The sequence below is a fragment of the Rousettus aegyptiacus genome, unplaced genomic scaffold (genome assembly GCF_014176215.1).
Source record: "Rousettus aegyptiacus isolate mRouAeg1 unplaced genomic scaffold, mRouAeg1.p scaffold_m13_p_6, whole genome shotgun sequence".
NCBI lineage: Eukaryota > Metazoa > Chordata > Mammalia > Chiroptera > Pteropodidae > Rousettus > Rousettus aegyptiacus.
This window is the reverse complement of record NW_023416309.1, coordinates 31,125,675-31,135,376: the sequence shown is the minus strand read 5'-3', so window position 1 is coordinate 31,135,376 and position 9,702 is coordinate 31,125,675. Positions and strand designations below refer to the sequence as shown.

The following is a 9,702-nucleotide window of genomic DNA, read 5'->3' as shown; positions in this document are numbered from 1 at the left end:
CCTGAATCTTCTGATGGAGAAGGGGCAGGGGGCTTGGGGAAAACAAGTGTGCTAGTTTTTGAGTGTGCTCTTAAAGATCAGTACTATTTGGACAGAAGACATAAAGACAAGGTTAATCAAGCAAAGATTCAGAGGCAAAAAAAAAAAAAAAAAAAATGCAGGGTGGCAATGGTGCAGGTGGCGATCCCAGAAAAGTAAACAAGAAGTTTGCATTGAAATGTGTGAGAGAGAAGTGAGGTTGACTCACTTTGGGAAGGATTTGACTGCTCAGCCAATGTGTTTGGGCTTTATTTTATGGGTAGCTAGTAGCCTCCTCTAATCCCTAATCCAATTTCTGTAGCTCTAAAAATTTCTTGGACAAAGTCAGTGGGCATGTGGGCACATACTTGCCCTGGAGAGCTAGCCCCGCCCTTTCATTTGCTCAGTATCTATTTTCCAGCTATAGACTGGGCTCTCTGGGAAGTCTATTGAATATTGAACTTGGTGACAGGTAAGAGCATTCGGTTGTTTGCAGGTCATATCAGGAGTATGAGGAGAGGAATTTCTATTAAAAAGGTTTATATAAAAACTACACAATCCTAAGCACCTTGGAGCCAAGGTCCTGGCTCTCCCAGGAGTTCACAAACAACCTCTCTTTCTTAACATAGACAGCCCTTTGCTGTCAGGTCAGGGATGGGTAGTTGCATGAGTTGCACTTGCATTCCCTGAAACAATATTAAGTGTTTCATAAAAATAACTCCATAGTCAGGTAAGTTGGAAAAATGCCAAATCACATTTTCTTCCTTCCAGTGTCTCCAACGAAGTTTTAAAATTCCCCTGCAGAGCATCACACTAAATATTCTGAGGACTTAAAAAAAATGTAGTTAACTTTAATCAACCTAGATTTTCCAAATGAACTTATTTGACTTGGGGATCTTGTTATTTATTTATTTTTAAATAGCATACATACCAATATTTCATGGGTTCTTAGGTATTTAACAAGCACTTACAATGTACTGGGTTCTGTACTAAACACTTTACAAAATATCACCTCATTTAATCCTCATATCATACCTACAAGGAAGATAGTATTGGTTTATTTTATAGATGAAAAAACTGAAATACACAGCAGAGTACAGGGGGAGCAAGGAGCTTATTTTGCCTGTGTCAGCCAGGCAGCAAGGCTCTACAGTGCATGATTTTTAACCAATATATGGAACACCACATGGAAAATACAATATTCTAGAAAGGCTGTCCTGGTCAAGAACAAGGAGGGAACCTGGCTCCTTTGTTGAGAATCTTCCTTATCTACTTGTGCTACTTCTAAGTACCCTATTTGCATCTGTGCTCTGATTTAACAAAAGTTTTCTCTCATAATGGGCCAGAAGCAGAGGTGGGGAAGGAGAGACATTAGCCAGTTTGGGCTGAAAGTGCCACAGTGGAAACTGTGAACAGGATGTACAAATCAAGGGATAGTCTCGATTCAGAGGTACGCTGAAGCCAGAAGCAAGATCGTAAACTCCAGACTGGTGGCTTGGAGGGGACTTTCAAGAGCATCATCTATGCCTCTCATTTTACAAACAGTTGAGAAACTTGAACCTGAGAGAGTGAGTGCCTTGCCCAAGGTCTCAGGGTTACAGCTGGGTGCCTATTTCCTGGTCTCAGTCTTTTTCCTACACATAACTACATTGTTGCTAACTTTAAAGATTGAGGATAGCTTAGATGGAGCTACTCTGATGACAGAAGCTATCAAAAATTAGTCTCTGCTGACAGGGAGTTAGCACAAGATGGCTCAGCCGAAGAGCACAGCCCAGCTAACTTACCTCTTTGCCCTCTAACCTTTACAGCTGGTTTCCTGAAAGGAGGGGCAATAATCTGGCATGCTTTTCTTAAGAGCAAAGTACCCTTTACCCTATAGAATTCCCTGGGACTAAGACTCTAGAGCACAGCACATGCTGCAGTTTCTTAATTTCTCCAAAACTCTGCTACCTGCCACAGTAAGTAGATACACTATACAATGCTCATTGGAGAAAGAGAGCTGCTTAGTCAATGGCAGGCAAGAGATGAGTCCCCTTTGAAGGCCTGTGTGGGTGGGAAGTCTAGGTAGCCATCCCCACAGCTGCAGGAGCTGCCAAAGTTTCTGGTAAAGGAGCACATGTCCTGCCCCCACACATGTCACTGTCACTGAGCCAGGCCGGCTGAGTCTAAGAACAGGAGCCTTTAGAGAAAGCTCTTGGCACAGTTCTGTGCCTCCCCTTCCAAGCTCTGAATAAAGCCAGGCAGAGCCAGGGCAGGCCTGCTGCTGAGCCCTGAGAGTTTGCCTCCATCCTGGGCCAGACTCAACCTGGAACTCACTGCTAAGAGATGCCTGTTCAGTATGTAGCATGGACGGCTGCACACAATATGGCAGACACGGCCAACTCGATTGCTCCCCATGAGAAAACCCGACTCTGAGATGAGTTTCCTGGACTGTGAACTATGATCTGAGAAGATGGAAAATAAGCAAATACATGTGTGTATGAGCAAAAAGAGGAAGAGGGAGAGGGAGGACACATAGACAGAATTCTATGCCCAACCAACACAAAACACAAAGAACTTACAGCACATGAGGGAAACAGAAAGATCTTATAATATATGGAAACTGGAAATGTTAATGTGAATTAATGAAGAGCCTCAATATTATAGCATAAAAAAGAAATTCTATTTTACTACATGTGGGCTCATGCAACAGTTCAACCAATAGTAAGAGGGAAGAAAGAGTTAATTCACCCTTTAAATCCCACCTCCCCTGAAAAATCTTCCCTAATCTCTGTAATCCACATAGACCTCTCCTTTCTGTGCCGTGGTCTCAAATTGATTTGCCTATGTTTCTTCTGTATCCTTGGGTCAGGCTAGGGTGTAGGCAGCAGAAGAGTACAGCCAAGGATTCAGATGTGGCTCAGTCTCAGTCAGGTCGCCAAGATCATAACAGATGGAGAATGAGAAGTCCAGGTCTGAAAAAGAATGAGAAAGTTCCTCTATGTCAGAGCAGATGTTAGGTTAAAAATCTAGTAAGACAAATACATCTTAAGGAGTTAGATAGGTATTAAAGACGAAGGCAAGAAAGATCCAGAGCACAGCAGGTCAGCAAAGTTGAAGAAAGAGTCCCAAAGAAGAGGAAACCCAAATTTAGGGTTTATTCCAAGGCAGAGGCCCTTATCACTTTGCCCTTGTTTATGATCACACTTTCTGCTATAATTTAGTAATCTCTAGACCTCAGAAGGAGACATAGGTGTGGTTATGATATTCTGAAGAGCAGGGAGAGTATCGAAAGGGTAGTCAGTCAGTATTTTAAATACACCCACCACTCATGATTGGTACACTTATAAAAGTGCAAAGAATGGACATAAAATCATTTATTACACCCTGAGAACTACATATATGTCATAAACTTTTATCCCCCAGTGCTTTGCTGCACTGCATGTCTGGTCAAAGATTTGTTAAGAGATAAGAGTGATTTAAAAAATCAGTCATTCATTGTTTAAATGCCAAAGTTTTTGTTCCCGTCAGTCACCCTTAAATTGTAATTTATTCAACATATATATATTGACTGCTTACTATGCACCAGACGTAATGCAAAACTCTATAAATGCGTGGGAAATAAGACCAAGAATCAGCCCCTGGAATCCTGAAGCTCCCCATGAACCTAATGAAAACATCTTCCTTCCTGCCTTCCTTCCTTCCTGCCTTCCTGCCTTCCTGCCTTCCTGCCTTCCTGCCTTCCTGCCTTCCTGCTTTCCTGCCTTCCTGCCTTCTTTCTGTATATTTTTTAATGTCTTGGGAGAGTAATTTTCATAATTTCAGGTTAAATCTCCTTGCCCTTAAACAAATAGATAGCCAGATATTTCTCCAACAATTTGGATTTATTCAGGGCCAACAAAGAATTGCAGTTTGCAACATGTGGTCTAATGTCAAACCACAAGCAAGTCCAGAGAACAAAGGCGAGAAAAAGAGTAGCTCAGAGGGGCTGTTGTAAACAGAGTCCATTGGAGGAAACTCAAAGCACAAAGTGAAATCCTCTGAATGATTTTTGGATGGCTGAGTTGTTTAACAGTCTTTCATTGGCTGAGTGGTTGCTGGGCAAGGAAAAGATCCTCCTCCCTCCTGTTGGAGTAGTAGAGTAGAAAACATCTTCCTGTTGGAAACGGAAAGTACATCTCTTCCTGTTTGGGGTAATTGATGATGAGTGATAGGGCATGAAAACTCCTCCTACAGGTTCTTCCAATTCCAATTCAAATGAAGTTTCTATTTACTAATCTGCACAATCTCATCACAAGTTTTTTACATAGCAAAATTGTTACTACATTCTATAGAGATCCAAACTATTATTCTGCTTTGTCACTCAACTTAAAATACATAGAGTGAACTGATGTTAACACTTCAAAACCAGAAAGAGAAAAATAATTATGAAATGAATAACCTAAGAAAAGGACATTCAAATCCTCAGCATTTTCACTATCTTTAATTTTTTTTTAAATGCTTGACATTCAGACGATTTCACTTTTTGTTCTTGATTAACTATTTATTCATGGAATCTTTGAAAATGTCCCTTCTCACCACGGGAGCATTAAGGATTTTAACCCCTCTTCAGAGCTTTTAAAGTCATATCTGAAATTCTAAGAAAATGTGTATACTTTTATCTATCTATCTATCTATCTATCTAACTATCATCTATCTATCTATATACACACATTCATCTGGACAGATATGGATATACAAGTGTTTCTTTTTGTGTCCTTAACACATCATGAAATGTCCTTAAAATATCATTAAAGATTATAATGTCAGAACTTGATATGCCATAAGAAAATTGAGATGATGAAACTAAAGTCCACGTAATCACTTGGTCACAATCAAACACTCAGTTTAGGAACTAGAACTCTTTCCTATCTGTAGACTAGCAGCAAAGGAATGTTTTTATCAACATCATCTTAGGGGCTTGCTCAAATTTAAAAGTAAGACCCTGGCACCTGGAAAAGGTACAGAGCTTTCACAGAGCACTTAAGAAGAGAATCCAAAAGTGTGATAGTTTTAACTAGCAAAATAAAGGTCAAATGAATAATGAATTCTAAAAGATTCTACTTATATTGTTCAGCTGTGATTGTAGTAATAACTTGCTCTATTGTGCATTTTGTAAAAATTAGAGCTGACATTTTTTAGAAGCTAAATAATTTATTGTGAAGTAAACCCCAAAAGGCATATAAATTAGTGTTCTAACTGTAATTATGTGAGACTTTAGCCACTGGTTGCATTGTCTGGGCCTTCTGTACAGTGTATTCTTGTAGATCTAGTGCTTAGGGGGTTTGTTCCAAAGGGAAAAGCCACATAGCCACAATCTCTGTTTGACAGTCACCTATGGTATAATACTCTGCTTGTGAAGCCTGATTTTTTTTTTTTACAAAAAATAACTTTTGCAAGGAAATACATCTGACAACAGAAATGTCATATTAATAGCTTAGTAAAAAAAAAAATTCTTAATGCTTCCATGGTGAGAAGGAATGTTTTCAAAGATACCATGAATAAATAGTTTATCAAAAAGAAAAAGTGAAATCCACTGAATGTCAAGTAAGTTGAAGTGCATTTTTAAAAACTTTATGATTAACAGCTGAGGATTTATTTTCAAGTGAAGAACAACAAGGCATGTGTCCAGCAGAGGCACGCCAATATTTCAGAGCCAATATTCCAAGGTTGCGTATTTGTTTCTATGCAAATTCAATACCAAATTCATGGTTTTATTGTTCGCGTGAATTGGACAAGATCGAATAAGATTTTAAAAATCATAAACCTGTATTTAAGAGTGAAAACAGTGAGAAACAAGCTGAATCAGAAAAAAAGGGAGATATTAGTCATAATTAGTTGTTTCCTTATGACAAGATTAAGTTATCTCTGTCCTGTGTGTATTCATCTGAATAAGCTAGGTTGTGCTTTGGTAACAAATACTTCCCTAAATCTTAACAACTTAACACATAAAGGCTTATTTCTCAATCCTGCAAGTGAAGAGTAAATCTTCATCCTACCATATGACCCCAATCTGCCTCCATCAAAATGTATCCAGGAGAAAGTGAAGGTTAATCCCAATCGTTCTTCTTGGGAGGTTTTCTCCAACTCTTTTTAATTAGTTAAACTCTGATTAATGCCTATGTGAATGCTAGAAACTGATTAGTTCATACCTACACAGATTACTCAGGAATCTCTTTACCTTCATGAGATGCTCAAGTCCTATCTCTTTTTTTAAGAGCCTTCTTAGCAGGCTTCAGCATTTCTCAGCCTGCAAAAGGATTAGGCTCCAATGTGCTGCTGACCAATTGTCTATTATGGTGCCTACACATTTCCCAGCCCTAGGACACCCTGGTTAACTAGTTATGAGATTTGAGTGCACGATGTTGTAAAAGGGTTTTGTCCTTTACCATGCAATTTGCTCTATAACATTACTTTCCATTGAGGACATTGCTGTGCTTATATACATTCGATGATTCTCTCTAGAAAGAATACCTGAACTGTGCAATTCTGCCTTCATGTTTAACAGACTCAGGAAAGTGAAGTTGCTGGAGCCACTGCCATTCTTGGAAAAAATGAGGGAGGGAATATTCTGGGCATCAGATCTTGTTCTTTTTTGTTTAAACTTTGCTCAAAAAAAATTTTTTTTTCACCATGGAGAAATCTCCATATAATATTTTCCAACAGAGTTAGCCAAGAACATATCCTAAGTGGGAAGCATTACATGTGTTACCATTTAACACTGATATATCACTTAAACGCGCATGCAATTGCAATGTGCTTTACCCAGCAGTGTGAACTAAGATGTATGGCACTGGATGGGGTGTCTTGGGTTCCTTTCCAGCTCCCAAGTACTTTCATCACTCTGTGACCTTGACTGAGTCACTCAACATTTTTCCTCTAGGTTTCCACAAAGAGGCGAGAGATGAACAGAGATGACATATGTAAAATACATGTTCTTTGAGGGAAGGGAGGGTGTTGCGTGAATTTAATAGTGAGACATGAACAGTTGGCTATGCATTTATATGATAGATATCTTTTATGGAAGATGTTAACTCCATCCTGATGGTTTAAAAAAATGAGATTAGCAGATTTTACGCTGATTGTTCTGTTAAGACGCATCAAACAAGAGTGGTCTTCTAATATAACTTCTTCCATTACTTCCAGACCCCAGAATCCCTTACTTAACTTCCTGGTCTCTGCTCATTTATTAAAAAGTTCTGAGTTTGTTTCAAAACTGCTTAAATCCACTGCCTCTGTGTTTTCTAACCAAGATGAAAAATGTTCTTATTTTAACAGCTGATTTAAATTTATTTATTTTCTTTGGGATTCCTCTAATTGTGACTTTACTTATCTCTTCATACCGTCACTCATAATCTCTAGGCTTTCTTGTTACATTAGAAATGCAAAGTTGAGCAATATGTTCCAGGAAAGAAGAGTTTGACGACCTCCTTCCTGGAAAGATCAACAGACCCTTGGTGGAAAAAAAAAAAAAAAACTTTTTCATTAAAATTAGTAAAATCAAGACCAGGGGATGCTTTTGGCAATGTTTTTCAATACACTTAGTAATATATTAGTTCAAAGAATGTTGATTAAATTTGTACTGGTTTTTGTAGCCCAATGATGCAGATTTAATACTGTATTATTATTTTTTTTTAGATTACCTTTCTTCATTAGCTTAAGCATGACATTGTTATTTTCTCTAACTCCTCATCACATAACAGTTCTCAAAATATCTAGGATAGCACTCACATCAAAATATTTGATTCATTTATAGGGCTTAGTCAAATAATGTGTCTAATGAGTAAAGAAAATAGTGCTCGATTTATTCTATGTCTTTATATGACAAAGTTGACCAAGTAAGAAGTGAAAGGTGAACTTAGGGAAAGAGTAGAGAAACTCAGTGAGAACTTGAACAAAGAGAAAGAAAACATAAAAATGGAGATAGAAAACATTACAAAGAAATAGCCCAAAATAAATACAATAACTGAAATAAAGAATACATTAGAGGAAATCAACAGTAGGTTAGATGAAGCAGAAGATCAAATTTAGAAGGTAAGGTAGCAGAAAATACCACCAAGTCAGAACAGCAACGAGAAAAAAGAATCTAAAAAAAAAAAAAAATGAAGATGGTTTAAGGGGCCTTTGGGACAACAGAGTGTACCAACATTCTCATCAAAGGGATACCAGAAAGAGAAGAGAGAGAGCAAGGGATCGAGAACCTATTTGAAGAAATAAAATGAAAAACTTCTCTAACCTGGCAAATGAGGTAGACATATAAGCCCAGGAAGTACAGAAAGTCACAAACAAAATTAATCCAGAGGCCCACACCAAGATATACTATAATTAAAATGCCAAAGGTTAAGGACAAAGAGATAATCTTAAAAGCAGCAAGAGAAAATCAAATATCTACAAGGGAGCTCCCCTACGGCCTTCAGCTGATTTCTCAAAAGAAACTTTGCCAGCCAGAAGGGATTGGCATGCAATATTCAATGAGATGAAAAGCAAGGACTTACAACCAAGATTACTCTACCCAGCAAAGCTATCATTTAGAATCAAAGGATGGATATAGAATTTCCCAGACAATTAAAAGCTAAAGGAGTTCATCAATGCCAAACCAGTATTACAAAAAAATGTTAAAGGGAATACTTCAAGAAAAAAAAAAGATCAAAAGTAAATAATAAAATGGCATTAACTACATATCTATCAACAACTACTTTAAATTTAAATGGATTAAATGTTCTAACCAAAAGATAGGTTGAGAAATGCATAAGAAAACAAGACCTTTACATATGCTCCTATAAGTGATTCACTTCATATCAAAAGACACACATACAGACTGAAAGTAAAGGGATGGAAAAAGAGCGTTCGCAAAAACAGAAACAAACAAACAAAACTTGAGGTAACAATACTTATACTAGACAAAATAAACTTTAATACAAAGGTTACAATAAGATCTATATCTAAAAAAAGAATTTAGTATCTTATTTCTGGGTATTTATCCAAAGAAACCCAGAAGGCTACTTCAAAGAATCATGGGCAGCATTATTATGTTCACTGCAGTATTATTTACAATAGCCAAGATGTGGAGGCAACCTGGGTGTCCATCAATGGATGAATGAATAAAGAAGAGGATGGTGCATATGTACAATAAAATATTACTCAGCTATAAAACGAAAAATGAAATCTTGTCATCTGCAACAATATGGATGGATCTAGAGGGTATTGTGCTGAGTGGAGTAAATCAGACAGAGAAAGACAACTACCATATGATTTCACTTACATGTAGAATCTGAAGAACAAAATAAACAAACATACAAAACAGAAGCAAACTCACTGATACAGAGAATGTTTTGTTGGTTGCCAGGAGGGATGGGAGTTAGAGAGGCGATGAAAAAGGGAAGGGATTAAGAAGTACGAATTGATAGTTACAAAATAGTCATGGAGATGTAAACTATAGCATAAAGAATAAAGTCAATAACATTGTAGTAAATATGTATGGTGTCAGATGGGTACTAGATTTATCGAGGTGATCACTTTGTAAGTTACATAAATGTCTAATTGTCACTTCATACACCTAAATCTAGTATAATATTTTATGCCGACTGTAATTAGAATATAAAATTTATTTTAAAAAAGTGAAAGGTAAGTTGGAATCACATCATGGAAGATACTAAGGATCAAAGG

General features: G+C 37.4%; 1 long non-coding RNA gene across 2 annotated transcripts in view; it reads right to left on the bottom strand.

The window, feature by feature from the left end:
* Positions 1 to 326: 326 nt before the first annotated feature.
* The window catches only part of LOC107501767, a 95,943-nt gene continuing 86,567 nt past the window's right edge, over positions 327 to 9,702 (bottom strand). For both annotated transcript variants that reach the window (XR_001594862.2, XR_001594863.2), the window contains one exon: positions 327 to 2,972. This is a non-coding gene — a long non-coding RNA (uncharacterized LOC107501767). The remainder of the gene's footprint in view (positions 2,973 to 9,702) is intronic.